This window comes from Saimiri boliviensis, chromosome 16 (assembly GCF_048565385.1).
Source record: "Saimiri boliviensis isolate mSaiBol1 chromosome 16, mSaiBol1.pri, whole genome shotgun sequence".
Classification (NCBI taxonomy): Eukaryota; Metazoa; Chordata; class Mammalia; order Primates; family Cebidae; genus Saimiri; species Saimiri boliviensis.
This window is the reverse complement of record NC_133464.1, coordinates 65,570,698-65,587,507: the sequence shown is the minus strand read 5'-3', so window position 1 is coordinate 65,587,507 and position 16,810 is coordinate 65,570,698. Positions and strand designations below refer to the sequence as shown.

The following is a 16,810-nucleotide window of genomic DNA, read 5'->3' as shown; positions in this document are numbered from 1 at the left end:
CATTCTTTTCAAATGCACACAGGATAATCATTGAGACCACATTGAGTGCCATAAAACAAAACTCAATTTTGTAAAACTGCTGATATTATACAAAACTTTCTCTGCCCACAACAGAATTAAAGTAGAAATCAATAACAGAAAGGTATGTGGAAATTCCCCTAAAAAATGGAAGATTATACTAATAATTGGTTGAAATCATGAATAAAGTCTTGCAGTATTGACCAGAGAATCTTTAATCTTTTCTTAAAAATAAATAAATAAAGTTAGAAAATATTGAAGCAAACCTGTGGACACATGTAAATTTCCAGTGTATATAATATGTGAAAAGAATTGTGACATTTCAGGTAGATGAGGAAAATATGAAAAGACAACTTTATCTAACGTGTTATCTCCCAGAGCTAAACACAGGCCTTCCACTGTTGGATAAGAGCCTCTCTGGGCAAGAAGATGACAGTTCTGGAATATAAAGACTCTCTACTTTCGAGGTACACACTGTCTTCTAATATTAACTGTTAAGTATACATTGGTCTTCTTTTTAGGGCTAAACTTTAGCCACATTGGCTTGCCTGCTGTTATTCAAACAAGCTACACATATTCTTTCCTAAGGCCTTTGCAATGGCTGTTCTCTCTGTTGCCTTATCTTCCCCCATAAATTATCTTGGTTTACTCCCTTGCTATCAATAGGTCTTTGCACAAACTTCACCTTCTCACTGAAGTCTTCCCTGACTATAAGCTATCATCTTCCTGGATTAATTTTTTTCTATAAACACCTCCCTGCTAAATTTTTCCACTTAGCTCTTATTATTTTCCTCCCCCACTAACATGCAAAGTTGACCGGGCGTGATAGCTCACACCTGGAATCTCAACATTTTGTGGGGTCAAAGTGGGAGGAGTTTGAGACCACCCTGGGAAACACAGTGAGACCCTGTCTATTAAAAAAAAAAAAAAATTAGCCAGGCATGGTGTTGAGTGCCTGTAGTGTTACTCAGAAGGCTGATCCCAGGAGTTAGAAGCTCAGCAAACTGTGATTGTGCCACTGCATTTCAGCCTGGATAACATAGGGAGAGACCTGGTCTAAAAAGAAGAAGAAGAAGGAGAAGAAGGAGGAGGAGGAGGAGGAGGAAGAGAAGGAAGAGGAGAAGGAGGAGGAGGAGGAGGAGGAAGAGGAGGAGGAGGAGGAGGAAGAGGAGGAGGAGGAGGAGGAGGAGGAGGAGGAGGAGAAGGAGCAGCAAACTCTATGAAGGTAAAATTTTGTACTAATTTGTTCACCCAATACCCTCATTACCTGGAATGGTGCCTGGCATATAGTAGTCCAGTCTACCATTGCGTATACCACTCCTGACACTGGAAGGATCCTTCTCAGCATTCCAGTTTCAGGTTAAATGCCACTTCAGAGATGACTTTCTTGGCCACTTTATTTAAGGTACTATCATTTCATTCTAGTTAAACTCTCTCCCAATACTCTTACATTTTCTTCACATGCTTAGACATATATGAAATTATTTTACTATTTATTTACTTCTTTACTGTCACCTTCTTGCTGTTATAGAGGACAGAGTTCTTCTCTACCTTGTTCACAGCTGACCCCAGAGCCTAGAGCTGAACATTGCCAGACACATAGTAGGTGCTCAGGAAAATATCTAATGAATGAATGCATGGATCTGAGTCCTCTGTGCTTTTCATTACTTTGCTGTAATGCTCATACAAACCTATCTCTAAATCTTACTTTACGCCTTTTTGCTCTGAATATTCTGACTGTAGTTTCTATGTAAAATGTAACTTTAGTTATCTGGTGACCCACTGTCTTCCAATCTTGTAAAGCACTCCAGTCTTCACATAAACAACTATAATAACAAAAAAATCCTGAGTAGAGGAATTTACTATCTATGGGCTCATAAAGGTAAATTCCTCCTATTCGGTCTTCTCTTGCTTCATCCACAGCCATTCTATTTCCATATCTTTTACTTTCCTGAGCTGAATTTACTGAGCAGCAAAAGTAAAATCCTTTAATCTTCCATTTTGGGGCCTATGTTTGAAAAGGATTAAAGAGTCAAACAAAATTAGTTTCCAAACCTTCAATTTTCCAGGCCCACAGGCATTCTCCCTCTCCTCAGAAATGAAGGTGGCTTTGAGCCATCTGTTACTTCCCATGAAACACTTCTGTCGCCTGTCACAGCTGATTGTTGTGCTTCTTTTCACATATAAGAAGAAAATAAAAGAAAATTAGAAAGCAGAGGACCAAAAAAAAAAAAAAAAGGGCTTTTCTGTCCACCCTCATGAACGTTTGTTTATAGGTCCTCTAGTTTCCTTGGGAGACCCTGCCAAGACGTGTCATTTAGCTAACAGCAACCATTTCTCATTAAACCTCAATTTAAACAAGATGCAGAATGGAAAATTGCAAAACAGGAAACTTGCAAATTGCATCAAAACAATGTTCTTAGACATGGGAGTGAAGGACCCTGTATGCAGGCTCTTGGGATGAATCCTTTAGGAGACATTTAGGGGTTTGTGCATAGGCTACTGTAGGAACCGGCACCTCTTCATTGGGTTACATATATCCTAGAGATACATGTGACTACTGGCAGTAACTTAAGTTCTTTTGAGAGATGGAAAGAGTGCCTGAAAGGTAGAGCCGCCATATTTCCTGATTTGCTGGCAGGAATAGTCTCATATTATGCATGTTGTCCCAGCACCATTATTAATAGTGCCTTCTTTCTCTCTCAAAAGTGTCCCAGTTTGGACAAGAAATTCTATGGTCATCCTAACTAAAGATCAGCATGCCCGATTAAGTAATAAAAAACATATGTTCTCATCTGGTGTATACTACAGACCTGTTTGGATGGCAAAGATAAATCTTGCCAAGTTTCACCTATGTGCAACTAAGCTTATCCACTGACTGACTCTTGGCTGGCTAGAATCTTGGGGAACCCAAATCAGACTGTTTTGAAACCAGACTTCTCAGCTTTGGTTTTGTAAAAACTGAAGGCAACTAATCCCAGAGAAGCATTTACAACTTGCCCAATGATCCAAAAGAACTAAATTGCACTCTCTCTTGTGTAGTCACTTTCTCCTCTTGCCTTATTATCAAGTCCCGCACTGCTCAATTCAGTGGCCACTAGCCATATGTGGCTATAGAGCACTTGACATGCAGCTAGTTTGAACTGAGATGTGCTTTAAGTACACTGGATTTTGAACACTTTGTACAAAAAAGTAACCTATCCCATTAATAATTTTTGTACTGATTACATATTAAAGTGATAATATTTTAAATGTACTGATTGAAATAAAAGATATTAAAATTAATTAAAATTAATTTTATCTGTTTCATTTTTACTTTTTTAATGTAGCTATTAGAAATTAAGAATTATCTGTCTGGCTCACATTATTTGCTATTAAACAGCAGTAATCTAACCCTCTTTTTTTTGAGATGGAGTCTTGCTCTGTTATCCAGGCTGGAGTGGAGTCACACAATCTTGGCTCACTGCAACCTCTGCCTCCCAGGTTCAAGCAATTCTCCAGCCTCAGCCTCCCGAGTAGCTGAGATTACAGGCACCCACCAACACACCCAGCTAATTTTTGTACTTTTAGTAGAGACGGGGTTTCACCACGTTGGCCAGGCTGGTCTCGAACTCCTGGCCTCAGGCGATCCACTCACCATGGCCGGTCTCCCGAAGTGTTGAGATTACTGGCATGAGCCACTGCACCTGGCTTAATCCAGCCCTCTTAAGTTTTATCCAGGGAGGCCCACTGAACTATAACTAACCAAAAGATTCTACTTTATTTCAGACTGCTCTTTGGAAATCTTTGTTTCTTTTCCTCATATCAGGTATCTACTAACATTTCCAGACTTAGGTCAGATAGCAAGTATGGACTAGCTACTACCATAGATTAGAACTCAATTAGTGTTGATATAATTCTCCCCTAGAGTAATAGTTTTCATCTCTCTCAAAAAGATACGATTTTTAGCACTAAAGCATACTCCTCTTTATATAAATAAAAAAGGAAAAAACTACTTAACATGAATTCGTCTTGTCAATCATTCATTCACATTCCCTTACCTCAGTGGATATTACTAGCAGCATTCTCAGAAGATTTGTTTTGGTGGCACCATATTTCTGTGGGTAGAATGTGAAATACACACAGGTTCTATTAGTAAAAGTTGCTGAAATGATCAAGTTGAATAAGTGGTGAGTGTGAAATATAATTTATAGCCAACAATTTTGGTGAAATTTAGGGAACTGAAAAACACAAATAAGATTTAAATTGTTTTTCAGGAAGACAATGATAAATTTCAAGAGAAATGGAAAATATCTTTAAATGTGTACCTGATAAATGTAGGACATAGATAGTAGGTCAGATCAAGCAAATTATTTTCAACCAGTTAAGGATTTTTGGATTTCTGTTTGTAATAGAAAGCCAACTCATTAAGAAGGGTCCAATTTATTTAAGATCATGCTAGCTAATATTTAGATTGAAAAAAAACATGCAGTAGTCAAAGTGGGGAGATGTTAGGGTGCTGTTGCAATGGCCTAGGCATGAGATGTTGGCAGTTTGGAATATAAACTATGTTAAAAAGAATTTAGGGTGAAAAATGTTGAAAAGAAAAAAATCCTTAATTGTAGCAGCCACATACAGCTATAGATAACATCGTTATATTTTTTTCAAGTAATTTTTCTGCACAAGTTTTGACCTGTTTGCATTTATATTGTATATGTAATTTAAAATAGTGCTTTTAAAACTTAGTATTATAGATTTTTTTATGTTATAAAATACTTTATAAATACAACCTTTAAGATCTGCATTATATTTTGTCAATAGCTGCCATTGGCTGCTTAATTATCTTCTGCTGGTCATTTTAGGTTACATAAAACAGTTTGCTATTTTAAATTACATTAAGTTTTTATTACTACATTCTCAGGGTTGAATGCTAGAAGTGTAATTACTGGGTTAGAGGTTATAAACATCTTAGTTTATAACCTCTAACATTTGAATGTTGCCAAATAGTGTTGGATTCAAGGGTTATTTTTAAAGACAAGCATTTTTATTACTTTCAGATTCAGGCAGTATAAGACTAGGTCAACAAACTGTTTTCCAGTAAAATGCTCTTTGGGGACCTTCCTTATTAAATAAATATTTTTAATGTATGAATTATTTCATCCACTCAACTATAACCTATTGAACACCCATTCTATACTAGGAACACCCTAGATGTGAGAATACAGAGAAATACATGTTCTCCTTGCCCCAGGTGGAAATTTAAATCAATAATTTCAAAAAAGCACAAGATTTTTAAAAATGACATTTCCAAAAATATTTTAACTATCTACTTGCTTTCCTACTTATATTTTAAATGAGTAAATTATTTCTATATAAATAATTATTAGGTAAATTTTGGCCCCTGGTAGAATTATCAAATATTACAAATTAGTAAAGTTGAAGCTAACACATTTTATTTTTGCTTTAAGTAAAAGTGCATAAATTTGCAGTCAACTCTAAGAAGTTTAGTGGGCTACCTAGATGGAAAATTTAGCTTCTTTGGCCTTTGTGTATCTAAAATCTGAGTTAAGAGCCAGTAGGCAGCACTTGAGTGATGTTTTTAGACACTACTGGAGGCACTAGATTCAAACATGAAAAACTGAAATCTTAACACAAAGACAGAGAAGTTTTCTTTCCTTACCTTTTCTACCTTTTGCTTCTTTTCTTCACTTTGTTCACTCTGATTCTTCTAAAGAAAAAAGACAGTTATAGTAGAAATTGTTAATAGAGTCTAAACAAATCACAAAACCAAAGTGTCTTTGCAGTTGTAATTTATACCTTGAATTCAGCCAAGATCTAATTTACAAAGGAAGTTTTCATATTGTTTGTTTGGGCAGGGGGAGGAGGGATACAATGAGACTCCCCACTCCCCAAACCCTTCCAGCTCCAAAAGAAATCCGGTGATGAGCCTTTGTCATGTAAACTGGAGTAGAGAAAGGATAAATGCTTTTCAATGTTTGCCTCTTTTATGCAAGAGATAAGATTAAAATTATGTTAGTAGGGAGAAAATGAATCTGAGGTACAGACCAGATAAGGGCTTTCAGGAGGAAATGAATCCTCTGAATGGACATTATGCTAGACACTATGCAACAAAGCCTTATCTGGCCCGAACTGTCAATAATGCCACGATCTTGTGATTGTAAGAGAGGTTGAGACCTTCTCCATTCTCTGTCCCATTTCTGACTGGACCAGAATTTAATCTTCACTCACTCGTTCCTTTAATAAGTAACTATCAAATGCCTACTATGTACCATGTACCATTCTAGACACTGGATACATTGGCAAACAAAACAAAGGCAAAAAATAGTAAATACATAAGACATCTTATTACATAACAAGTCATATGCATAGCCTAAAGAAAGAAAAGGAGAGCAGGTAAGGTGGTTGGGAAAGCTGTCGCAGGGAATGGGAAGTATGTTGTTAATCAGGATAAGCAGCTTGGTCTCACCGAGAAACTAACATTTGAGCAGAGACCTGAGAGTGGTGAGGGAGGTGGCTGCTGGGATGGCTGTCTGAGGGAAGGCCAGTCCAGGAAGAGAGAAGAACCAGGGCACAGGATCTAAGCAACACACAGGCTGTGTCAAGGAACCACGGGGAGTTCTGTGTGGCTGAAGCAGAGTGAGCAAGGAGGGCACAGCTATAGCAGCTCAGGTATTGCAGAGGTAAACGTAAGGTCTAGATCATACAGGGCCTCACGGCCATTGTAACAATGTTGGATTTGGTTCTGAGTATAAGGAAGAGCCTTTGCAGGCTTTTGAGCACAGGAGTGGCAGGATCTGATTCCTGTTTAGAAGGGGTCAGCCCTAGCTACTAGCCTGATGAGAGATTGTGGGCAGCAAGGGTAGAAGCAGGGAGACTGATAGATATTTAAGACAGTGATCCAGGCAAGAGATAAAGCTGGTGCTGACCTGCTCAGTAACAGTGGAGGGTGTGAGAAATGGTTGGATCCCTTCCTCTGTCTTCATTCCCACCCTAGAGTTCATAAAAACAGAAATGCACTCACTCTTCACACAGGAGAGCTAACAGAAAAGGAGGAAGGAGAAGTCTTGATATTCTTGTGCAAATGGAGGCTGTAAAATTGACAAGGTAAGACTGGACTTTGGACTTGATGCTGAAACAAGTTGGTATGTTGAGGGACTATTAGGAAGCAATGATTATATTTTGCAATATGAGAAGAACATGAGATTTAAGGGGCCAGAGGTGAAATGATATGGTTTGGATGTTTCTTTCCCTCCAAATTTCATGTTGAAATGTGACCTCCAATGTTAGAAGTGGGGTCTAGTGGGAGGTATATGAATACTGGAGGCAGATCCCTCATTAATAGCTTAGCACCATCCCCTTGATTAATAAGTGAGTTCTCACTCTGAGTTCATGAAAGATCTGGTTTAAAAGAGTCTCTCTCTTGCTCACTCTCTCACCATGTGATGTGTCTGTTCCTGCTTTACCTTCTGCCATGAGTAGAAGCTCCCTGAGATCTTACCAGAAGTACAGTAGATGCCAGTGCCATGCTTTCTGTACAGCCCTTCAGAACTATATGCCAATTAAGCCTGTTTTTTAAAAATAAATTGCTCAATCTCTGCTATTCATGGCAACACAAAAATAGGCGAATATACCTAGTATACTTCCAGGCACATTGTGTGAAACAAATAGTTACTGTTGGAAATATAGAGATGTAAGCACAGTGTGCAATAGACTATATGGCTTGCACACTTTCATGAAGTCAAGGTCTTAGTTCTTCTAATCCAAATGTGTTACCTTGACCCTTTTGAGATAGTGTAACATTTGGGCCTTTACTCAAAGACATGAAATCACTTAATGTAGACGATCATATTGTCTGAGTATAGGTTGATATATATCTGCTACAGTTATGTCTCAAATAATTGTAATATTCCTGTATATTTTAATTTGAAATTTCTGTTAGGTGTATAAGTTTTATTACTCAATTCAATCAAATCAAGTACATGCAAGAAATTGCCAAGGAGTAGCAAGTACAGGTCTTACATGTTCAAACCCAGAAAATAGAACACAAATGTGTTTTAAAATAGAAACTTTTTCAATTAAACCAACCCCCTCCTGCTCAATAAAATTCATCTAAATCAAATTTTATGACAGTAGCTTCTAACTGTAATAAATGGCTGTAAATAAGCAATTCAATTTGCAATCCCTTCACCATGAAATATAATTAACCTAGCATAACCTTCATTATATTTGTCACACCTTGAATCAAGGTTATCAAAATGGCCATTATTTACAAGAGACATAAGCCATTCATTCCTGAATTTGTTATGCCTGCATTCTGAGGCAATAGTTTATCTTCTATTTGGAAATTAAAATTTTAAAGTAATTAAATAAAATAATATATTACAATTATTTGTTGCTATAATACAGGATATGAAAAGTGTCATACACAGGGAAATCTAAATAGCATGGCAACCCAGGTTTTATTTGTGAAATTTGCTATCCATTTATTGTGAGATTGATAAATCTTTTATTACTAGAATGCTTCTGTATGTATTTTCTTCAGTAAAATAAGAATAGGAGAAGTAGATACCCTCTCATCTAAATGAAGCACATTAGGATTAATAAGAATTTTTGCTTGAAAAGACTAGATCAATTTAGAGCTGATGTTGGAAGATGATGCTTAAAGTTTATTTAGAGTCAACACTAGCTTTGTTTATGCAGAGATTGTTTTTAATTCATTGTATTTCTGTATTTATAGTGATGTTGATTGTATATAAAAATGGATATCATTTAAGTTAAGCATCTTGCCACTTTTGAAAGAACTGCCGTTACATCAAGGACTCATACTGATTCTCACATCAGGTTAGAATCAGTAACAACTTTACAACTATAAAAACAATGACAGCTCAAGGATTTTTTTTTTAATGAAAAATTAAGTAGACATTTATAGATTTTACTCTTATTTGTTTGCTAAAGTTCTGTATGGCATAAAATAATTGCAGGCCACTCTGAATTATATTTACCTGTCCTATTATCTCATATTTAAGAAATGACTGAACCACTAAAAAGATTAGGAGGGAGGAGGGGCACTCCTAGGACCTGAAGACTGTAAAGAATTTTTTGTGTCTCCAGAGTCCCTTATCCCCAGTATGGGATGTTCCTTCAAATAGTTTGATTGTTCACTTCTTATCATTAAAAATTATATGTATATTAATTTATTATTATATATTAAGAATGTATATAATGTGCATCCATTATGTTCCAGAACAATAATTTTTACACTTGATCTTAGCCAAAAGGCTGAGAAGTGATCAAATACAATAATTTTAAAAAGATGAAATACAAATGAAATGAACCATACTTTCATAATAAGTGCATATTTTCTTAATGAAAAAGAACCCTTGTGTTCTCACTATAAACATTATTATTGAATATACTTCTGTATCAGTTAGCCTTTACTATGTAACAAAACATCCAAAAATGTAGTGACTTAAAACAATTTCATTTACTAACTCACAATTCTATGAGGTGGCAGCTTCGGCTGTGCTCCTCTGGGTGGTTCATAGGCTGCTTGCTTCCAAGCTCATTCATGTGACTGCAGTCAGCTGGCATCTCAGCTGGAGTTGGATGGTCCAGGATGCTCTAAGTTAGAAATTGGCAGCCTACATGTCTTGGGTTTTCTCCATGTGGCCTCTCTGTTGGGCTAACTTAGGCTTATTCACCTGGTCACAGGACTCCCAGCAGCAAGAGAGGCAGGTCCAAATGTGTACTTTTAAAAAATTAATCAATTTTATTTTTAGAGCATTTTTAGGTTTACAGAAAAAAGTGAGCAGAAAAGCAAACATCCCAGAATACCCCTTCTCTACACACTTGAATCCCCTCCAACAGTTTCCCCTATTAACATCTGGCACCAATATGGTACTTTTGCTTAAAGTCCATAGTTTACATTAGGAATCACACTGTGCTGTGTAGTTCTACAGGTTTTGCCAAATGCATAATGCCATGTATTCACCGTTACAGTATCATGCACAATAGTTCCACTAAAATTAGCTTAAGTTTCACCTAGCCATCCCTCTGTCTCTCCTCCCATACTCCTGGCAACCGCTGAATTTTTTTTTATTTTTATTTTTATTACTATCTCTGGAAACTTGCTTTTTCCAGAATGTCTTATAATTGGAATCTTACAGTATGTAGCATTTTCAGACTGATTTTTTTCACTTAGCAGTATGTAATTAAGATTCTTCTTATTTTTTCATGACTGATAAGTTTTTTGTTTTTTTTACAGCTCAATAATATTACATTGTATAATGTACTATAGTTTGTTTATTCATTCACCCATTGAAGTAAAGTTGCTGTAAACATTCATGGGCAGATTTTTGTGTGGATAAGTAGCAAGAAGTATGATTGCTAGATTATTTGATAAGATTATGTTTAGTTTGCAAGAAACTGCCAAGCTGTCTTCCAAAGTGGCTGTACTGTTTTGCATTTGCAACAGCAATGAATTAGAGTTCCTGTTGCTCTACATTCTCACTCAGCATTTTACATTGTCAGTGTTTTGGATTTTAGTTATTCTGATAGGTATGTAAAATTCAAGCTTATTATTGCTTGAATTTATCTAAGCATGTTTTCAAGCCTGTTTGCATCATACTTGCTAATGATCCTTTTGCCAAAGCAAGTCATATAGACCAAGCCCCATGTCAGTGTGGGAAGAAAAGGCATGGCTATCAACAGAGAACTGTAATGTCATTTAGTAAACAATCTACCAGGACTTTCATTGTTTTTTATCTTGGTTTTGTAGTTTGTGGTATTGTGATTCCAGGTTCCAGGTTCCAGGTTACAACTGGACTTGAGTTCATTGCTTGGTTTTAATAACCATCAAGCTGAAAAGATATCTTACAAAGATCTCATTGACAGTTGTTGACTGAGTTTACAATGTAATATTCTGATTTTTAGTTTCATTCATAATTATATTAAAAAACATTTTGTTAAAATTTATTTATTAATTTCTATCTTCTCTGGCATCAATTCATTTTTTTCACAATGTTTAAGGTGAGCATTTTTAAATTTTTTTAAAAAATTGATTTAAAAATCCAGTGAAACTCTCAGAAAGATTTTTGACTAGTAAAAAATTGTCTCGAATTTTATTATGGTACAGACAAGAGATTTCCAAATAGGTTGACTACATCGTTTTCGGCATCAAGATCACATAACTAAGGAGCATTTTCAAACATCTTTTTTCAAATTCTCTTTCTATAGCACACATTTCTTTCAAAAACAATTTCTTTCTTACTTATCATTAAAGTAAATGTGATAATGTCTTTAAAATATCAACTAGCTTAACTGTTACCCACTTGTCATGGTAGAAATGGTAAGCAATGTTGGACCACTAGTATCTTTACAGAAGAAAGTAACTCATTTTAAAACTCAACAGCTCTTCTCAGTAACTTACCATGAGATAACTAAGGAAACTCTGTGTAGTACAAAAATATTTTAGGATCATGGTCACAGGCACACGTAAACTGCAAAATACTGGAATATGCTAAAAATGAAAAAGCACTGGAAGGTGCTGCCATCAACACCTCTGTCTTGTGAAACCTCTGCCAACTGTGGGTTACACAAACCTCTGATGCTTGGACCAAGTGAGGAAACCAGTATCAATCCTTATGTTAATGGCAAGTTTTACTCCTTTTTTTATTATTTAAGATAATTAAACAAAAGTCTGTTATGCTCAGCTCCAGGTTGCCTGCATCCTACTTTGGAGATCATTATAACAAACAGCCGCTGATTTTAAAGTACATGTGAAACAGGTCTTTGAAGGGGATTTGTGGCATGGTGTCAAGGAGGATTTCCTCAGTGTCAGGTTGTATGGTACTTCTGCCATATTTCACTCAGAATACATTTTTTCATAGCATCCATGTTGTGATGCTTAGGGTCTTGAGTTATTTCTCAGATTTTTTAAAACCTATACCATAGCTATTAATCTATAATCTAAACTAATTAAAATACTATTTTGCTCACATAATAAATTAAGTCAATTTTATGATCCAGCTTTAAAAATTAACCAATATCAGGATAATTCTGAATGTCAGGAAAATGTAACCTGCACTTGTTTTACTTTAATTTTTCTATGTCATCATAAATATATCCACCCACTTAGCCCCCTCAATGCTGAATGGAGCAGTGGGGCACAGGGAGAGGTTGTCAGGATAATCAAACATCTTCCATCTGGGTTGTACAAATAATTGTGGAGGAGAGTCATAGGGCATCTCTTTTCTGAAACCATTCACCTGCCTTTCCCTGCAATTATAATAAATGTGCTACATGCTAAGAATGACAAAATCAATTCTTTAATCAAGGGTTCTGTGGATAGGTGTAAAGCAGGACTTCTCAGCCATAACACTGCTTGCATCTTGGGCCACGTAATTCTTTGCCGTGAAGCTCTGTCCTGTGTGTTGTGTGATATTTAGTAGTATTCCTGGCCTCTACTACTTCTAGATGCCAGTAGCACTCCTTTCAGCAGTTACAAGACCAGATGTCTTCTGAGGAGCAGAGTCATCCATTAAGAACCATTGGTCAAAAGGTAAAAGGATCAAGGGAGGAGTTGGATGTCCTGCTACTTCTTTCATTTGCACTTCACAATGAAACCTGTTTCCCAAGTGAATTACTTTTCTTTCCCTTCCCAGATACCAATCCTCTCTTCTTGAAGTCTTACTTTCATTTTTTTCTTTTCTTGGTGTCTTTACTTTTCCTATTTCCCTGGACATACTACTTAACCCTGTAAAAACTGTCAACTCCCAAATACACGCTTGTCAATTTTACAGGCTCCATTTGCACAGGAGTATCAAGACTTTTATCCTTTCTCCTGTTCTGCTAGCTCTGCTGAGTGGAGAAGTGAGTGCAGTTCTGTTTTTATGAACTCTAGGGTGGGATGAGGACAGAGGAAGGAATCCAGCCATTTCTCACACTCTCCACTGTTACTGAGCAGGTCAGCACCAGCTTTATCTCTTGCCTGGATCACTGTCCTAAATATCTATCAGTCTCCCTGCTTCTACCCTTGCTGCCCACCATCTCTCATCAGGCTAGTAGCTAGGGCTGACCCCTTCTAAACAGGAATCAGATCCTGCCACTCCTGTGCTCAAAAGCCTGCAAAGCCTCCTCCTTTTACTCAGAACCAAATCCAGCATTCTTACAATGGCCGTAAGGCCCTGTATGATCTGGGCCTTAAATTTGCCTCTGCAATACCTGAGCTGCTATAGCTGTGCCCTCCTTGCTCACTCTGCTTCAGCCACAGAGAATTCCCTGTGGATCCTTGACGCAGCCTGTGTGCTGCTTAGATCCTGTGCCCTGGTTCTTCTCTCTTCCTGGACTGGCCCTCCCTCAGACAGCCATCCCAGCAGCCACCTCCCTCAACTCTCTTGGGTCTCTGCTCATGGGGGCAGATCCCTTATGAATGTCTTGGTGCTGACATTGCATTAATGAGTGAGTTCTCACTCTTAGTTTACGTGAAAGCTGGTTGTTTGAAAGAGTGTGGCACCCTTCCTCTCTTGCTTCCCTCTCTGGTCATGTGACATGCCTGCTTCCCCTTCACCTTCTTCAGTGAGTAAAAATTTCACTCTCTGGAAGCTGAGCAGATGCTGGTCCCATGCTTGCACAGCCTGCAGAAACATGAGCCAAATAAACATCTTTTCTTTATAAATTACCCAGTCTCAGGTATTCCTTTACAGCAATGCAAGATGGACGAACACCCTGGGTACTGTGCAAAATGCACCAGAGAATGGAGGGGGCAAATTTCGTCTGAGCATCAGTTTTGACTTATTAAGAAGGCTTGTTTAAATGGCATCACAGAAATCAAAAAGAGACTTGGGTCCCACGGAAAATTAGTCACAAAGACTGTTCCACTTCATATTTCTTTTTCAAAAACACTTTTCTGTGGCATCAAAAGTCCTTCTTAATCTGGCTACTCTATTATTGCAGGCTCCTTTCTCATGGCATTCTACCTCAAAACCTATGTTCCTGCTATAGGGCTTTCTCAGGTCATGCCAGAGGATAGAGACTGAATGTCATATGTTGAAATCTATTGATTGATGTGCTGGTATTTGGAGACATCCTAATGCGACGACTTTAGGAGATTATTGGTCTTGAGGGCTCCAAAGGATTAGTAGCCTTAAACAAGAGATCCCAGAGAGCTCCCTACTCCTTCTGCCATGTGAAAACACAGTGAAAAAAAGACTGTCTATGTACCATAAGTGAACCCTTACCACACACTGAAACTGTTGATGGCCTGATCTGGGTCTTTCCAGTTTCTAGAACTATGAGAAATAAATTTCTGCTGTTTATAAGCCACCCAGTCTGTAATAATTTTATTATAGAAACCCAATGGACTAAGAAACCATACTTTATCTCACTTCTGAATCTCTACTCAAAACATCCTTTTGGACTGAAATTCCAATTGCCCTTTCTTCTCTAATTCTGCTTGGGGAATGCCTGCTGATTCTGGAACTCAACCTTCAGGTCATCCATGAAGGCTTTCCTGAAACATTTTCACTCTTTATGCCTCAGGGAGAACTTACCACTCTCTCTGTATTAACCTGCTAGGGCTGCCATAAGAAAATACCACAGACCTGGTGGCTTTTATAACAGAAATGGATTGTCTCACAGTTCTGGAGGCTCAAGCTCTAAAATCAAGGTGTCATCAGGGTCAATTCTTTCTGAGGACTGTAAAAGAACAATTTACAGGGTTCTTTTACATGATCCAAGGTTCTGTCTTTGGTTCGTAAATGGCTTTCTTCCTATGTCTCTTCACATCACCTTCTCTCTCTGTGTGTCTATGTCCAAATTTCTCCTGGTTATGAGGACACCAGTCATATTAGATTGGGGTTCTACCCCTATGACTTCATTTTAACTCTATAAGATTATCTCTACAAAGATCCTATCTCCAAATAAGGTCATATTCTGTGGTACTGGGGGTTAGGACTTCAACTCATGAATTTTGGGGGAAATAATTCCACCCATATCACCCTATTTTGTTTATTTTCCTCTATGGCGTAATAAATTTTTGAACTAGTGTGTTTGTTTCTGTCTGACATCTTCTACTGGCGAGAACTTCATTTGATTTTTCTTTATTCCTGACCCAGTATAGTTCCTAGCACAAGAGGCTGATTGCTAAACTCAGTTGGTCAATTTTCTTTGTTTTGTTTTTTATTTCTGAGGCAGTCTGACACTCTGTTGCCCAGGCTGGAGTGCAGTGGCACCAACTTGACTCACTGCAACCTCTGTCTTCCCAGTTCAAGTGATTCCCGTGCCTCAGCCTCCTGAGTAGCTGTGACTATAGGTGCCCAGTTCAAGTGATTCCCATGCCTCAACCTCCTGAGTAGCTGTGACTACAGGTGCATGCCTTTATGTCAGCTAATTTTTGTATTTTTAGTAAAGAAGGGTTTTCTCCATATTGGCCAGGCTGATCTTGAACTCCTGACCTCAAGTGATCCAACCACCTCAGCTTCCCAAAGTGCTGGGATTACAGATGTGAGCCACTGCACCCAGCCTCAATTGGTTGGTTTTCTGATTGAATGATCAACCAACCAACAAAGATCCAAAATGATGGTAGTCAACCTTCCCCATTTAATATTTAAGGACAATAGAAACATGTGGAATTCTACATTTACCTTTTTCATAGGTCCATCTCTCCCATTAGACTATGATTTCTTTGAGGATAGAACCATGTTTTATTCTTGATTATAATAGAAATCATTAATTAGTAGCTTATCTGTTGTCTACCATATCTTTCTTTTTACAATCCAAAGCTACATTTTCTTGGAGAAGGCAGTATGTCTCAGATTCCTCTGCAGATAAGTGAGGCTATGGGATGGCGTTTTGGCCAATAAGAAGTAAATGGACATGAGGATAAGACTTCTAGGAAAAGAAGAGAGGGCCCAGTTGGCATAGTTTCTTGCCCTTTGTCATTTCCCATTTCTCTATTTGGAATGCAGAGGCAGTGTTCAGAAATTAAGAGACCAGTCTATAGCAGGTAAATAAAACAGTAAAAATGGCTAAGCAGAAGCATAGAAAATATCTTTACTTCAGTCTCTTTCTTGAAAGATGGTTTCCTAGTATGAAATTCTAAGTTGACATTTATATCCTCTCAGCATGAAGAAATTATTGCTATCATTGTTGTTGAGAAGTTAGCCACCACCCTAATTGCCTTTTCTTTGTAGGTGGCTGTGTCTTCTACTTGCTGTTTATAAAAATCATTTCCTCCCTCTCCTTTAGTGTTTTGCTTCACTATAATATGTTTAGGTATAAATTTCTCTTGTTTATCATATTTGTGACTCATTGGCCTCCTTGAACATGAGGATTGAAGTCTTTTGACAACTAAAAGCAATTATCAGTCATTATCTCTTCAAATATTGCCTTTTTCTCATTATCTGAATTATCTCTCTGTAAAACTTTCACTAATGTCTGTCAAATATTCCTACTCTATCCTCCATCTCTCTTTAATCTCTCATACCTTCTTATCTTTTGATGTCTCTGGACTGTATTCTGCATAGTTTCTTTAGTTACATCTCCCAATTGACTAATTCTCTCTTTAGCTCCGTCTGTCTTACTTGCTGTTTACATTGCCTTACTAATTTCAAGCTGTATATTTATTACTTCTAGAAGTTCTAAAACCTCTCTAGTAACTTTTTTACAAATATATTTTGTTCTTATAAAATTTCTTACTGTTCATATTTTCTTCCCTTTATTTCTCAAAACATTAAATAAATATTTTATCTTTAGTATCTGATAATTTCAGTATATGAAGTCTTTGCAAGTTTGA

At 37.3% G+C, this 16,810-nt stretch overlaps 1 protein-coding gene across 7 annotated transcripts in view; it reads left to right on the top strand.

Annotated features, from left to right (window-relative positions):
* Positions 1–1,189: 1,189 nt before the first annotated feature.
* LOC141581641 (uncharacterized) overlaps positions 1,190–16,810 on the top strand; it is a 208,671-nt gene continuing 193,050 nt past the window's right edge. For 6 of the 7 annotated variants that reach the window (XM_074387750.1, XM_074387748.1, XM_074387749.1 and 3 more), the window contains exon 1: positions 1,210–7,122. The gene's annotated coding sequence lies outside the window, so the exon portion shown is untranslated. Of the gene's footprint in view, positions 7,123–16,810 lie in introns of all 7 variants that reach the window. The other variant, XR_012514402.1, reaches the window with a different exon arrangement.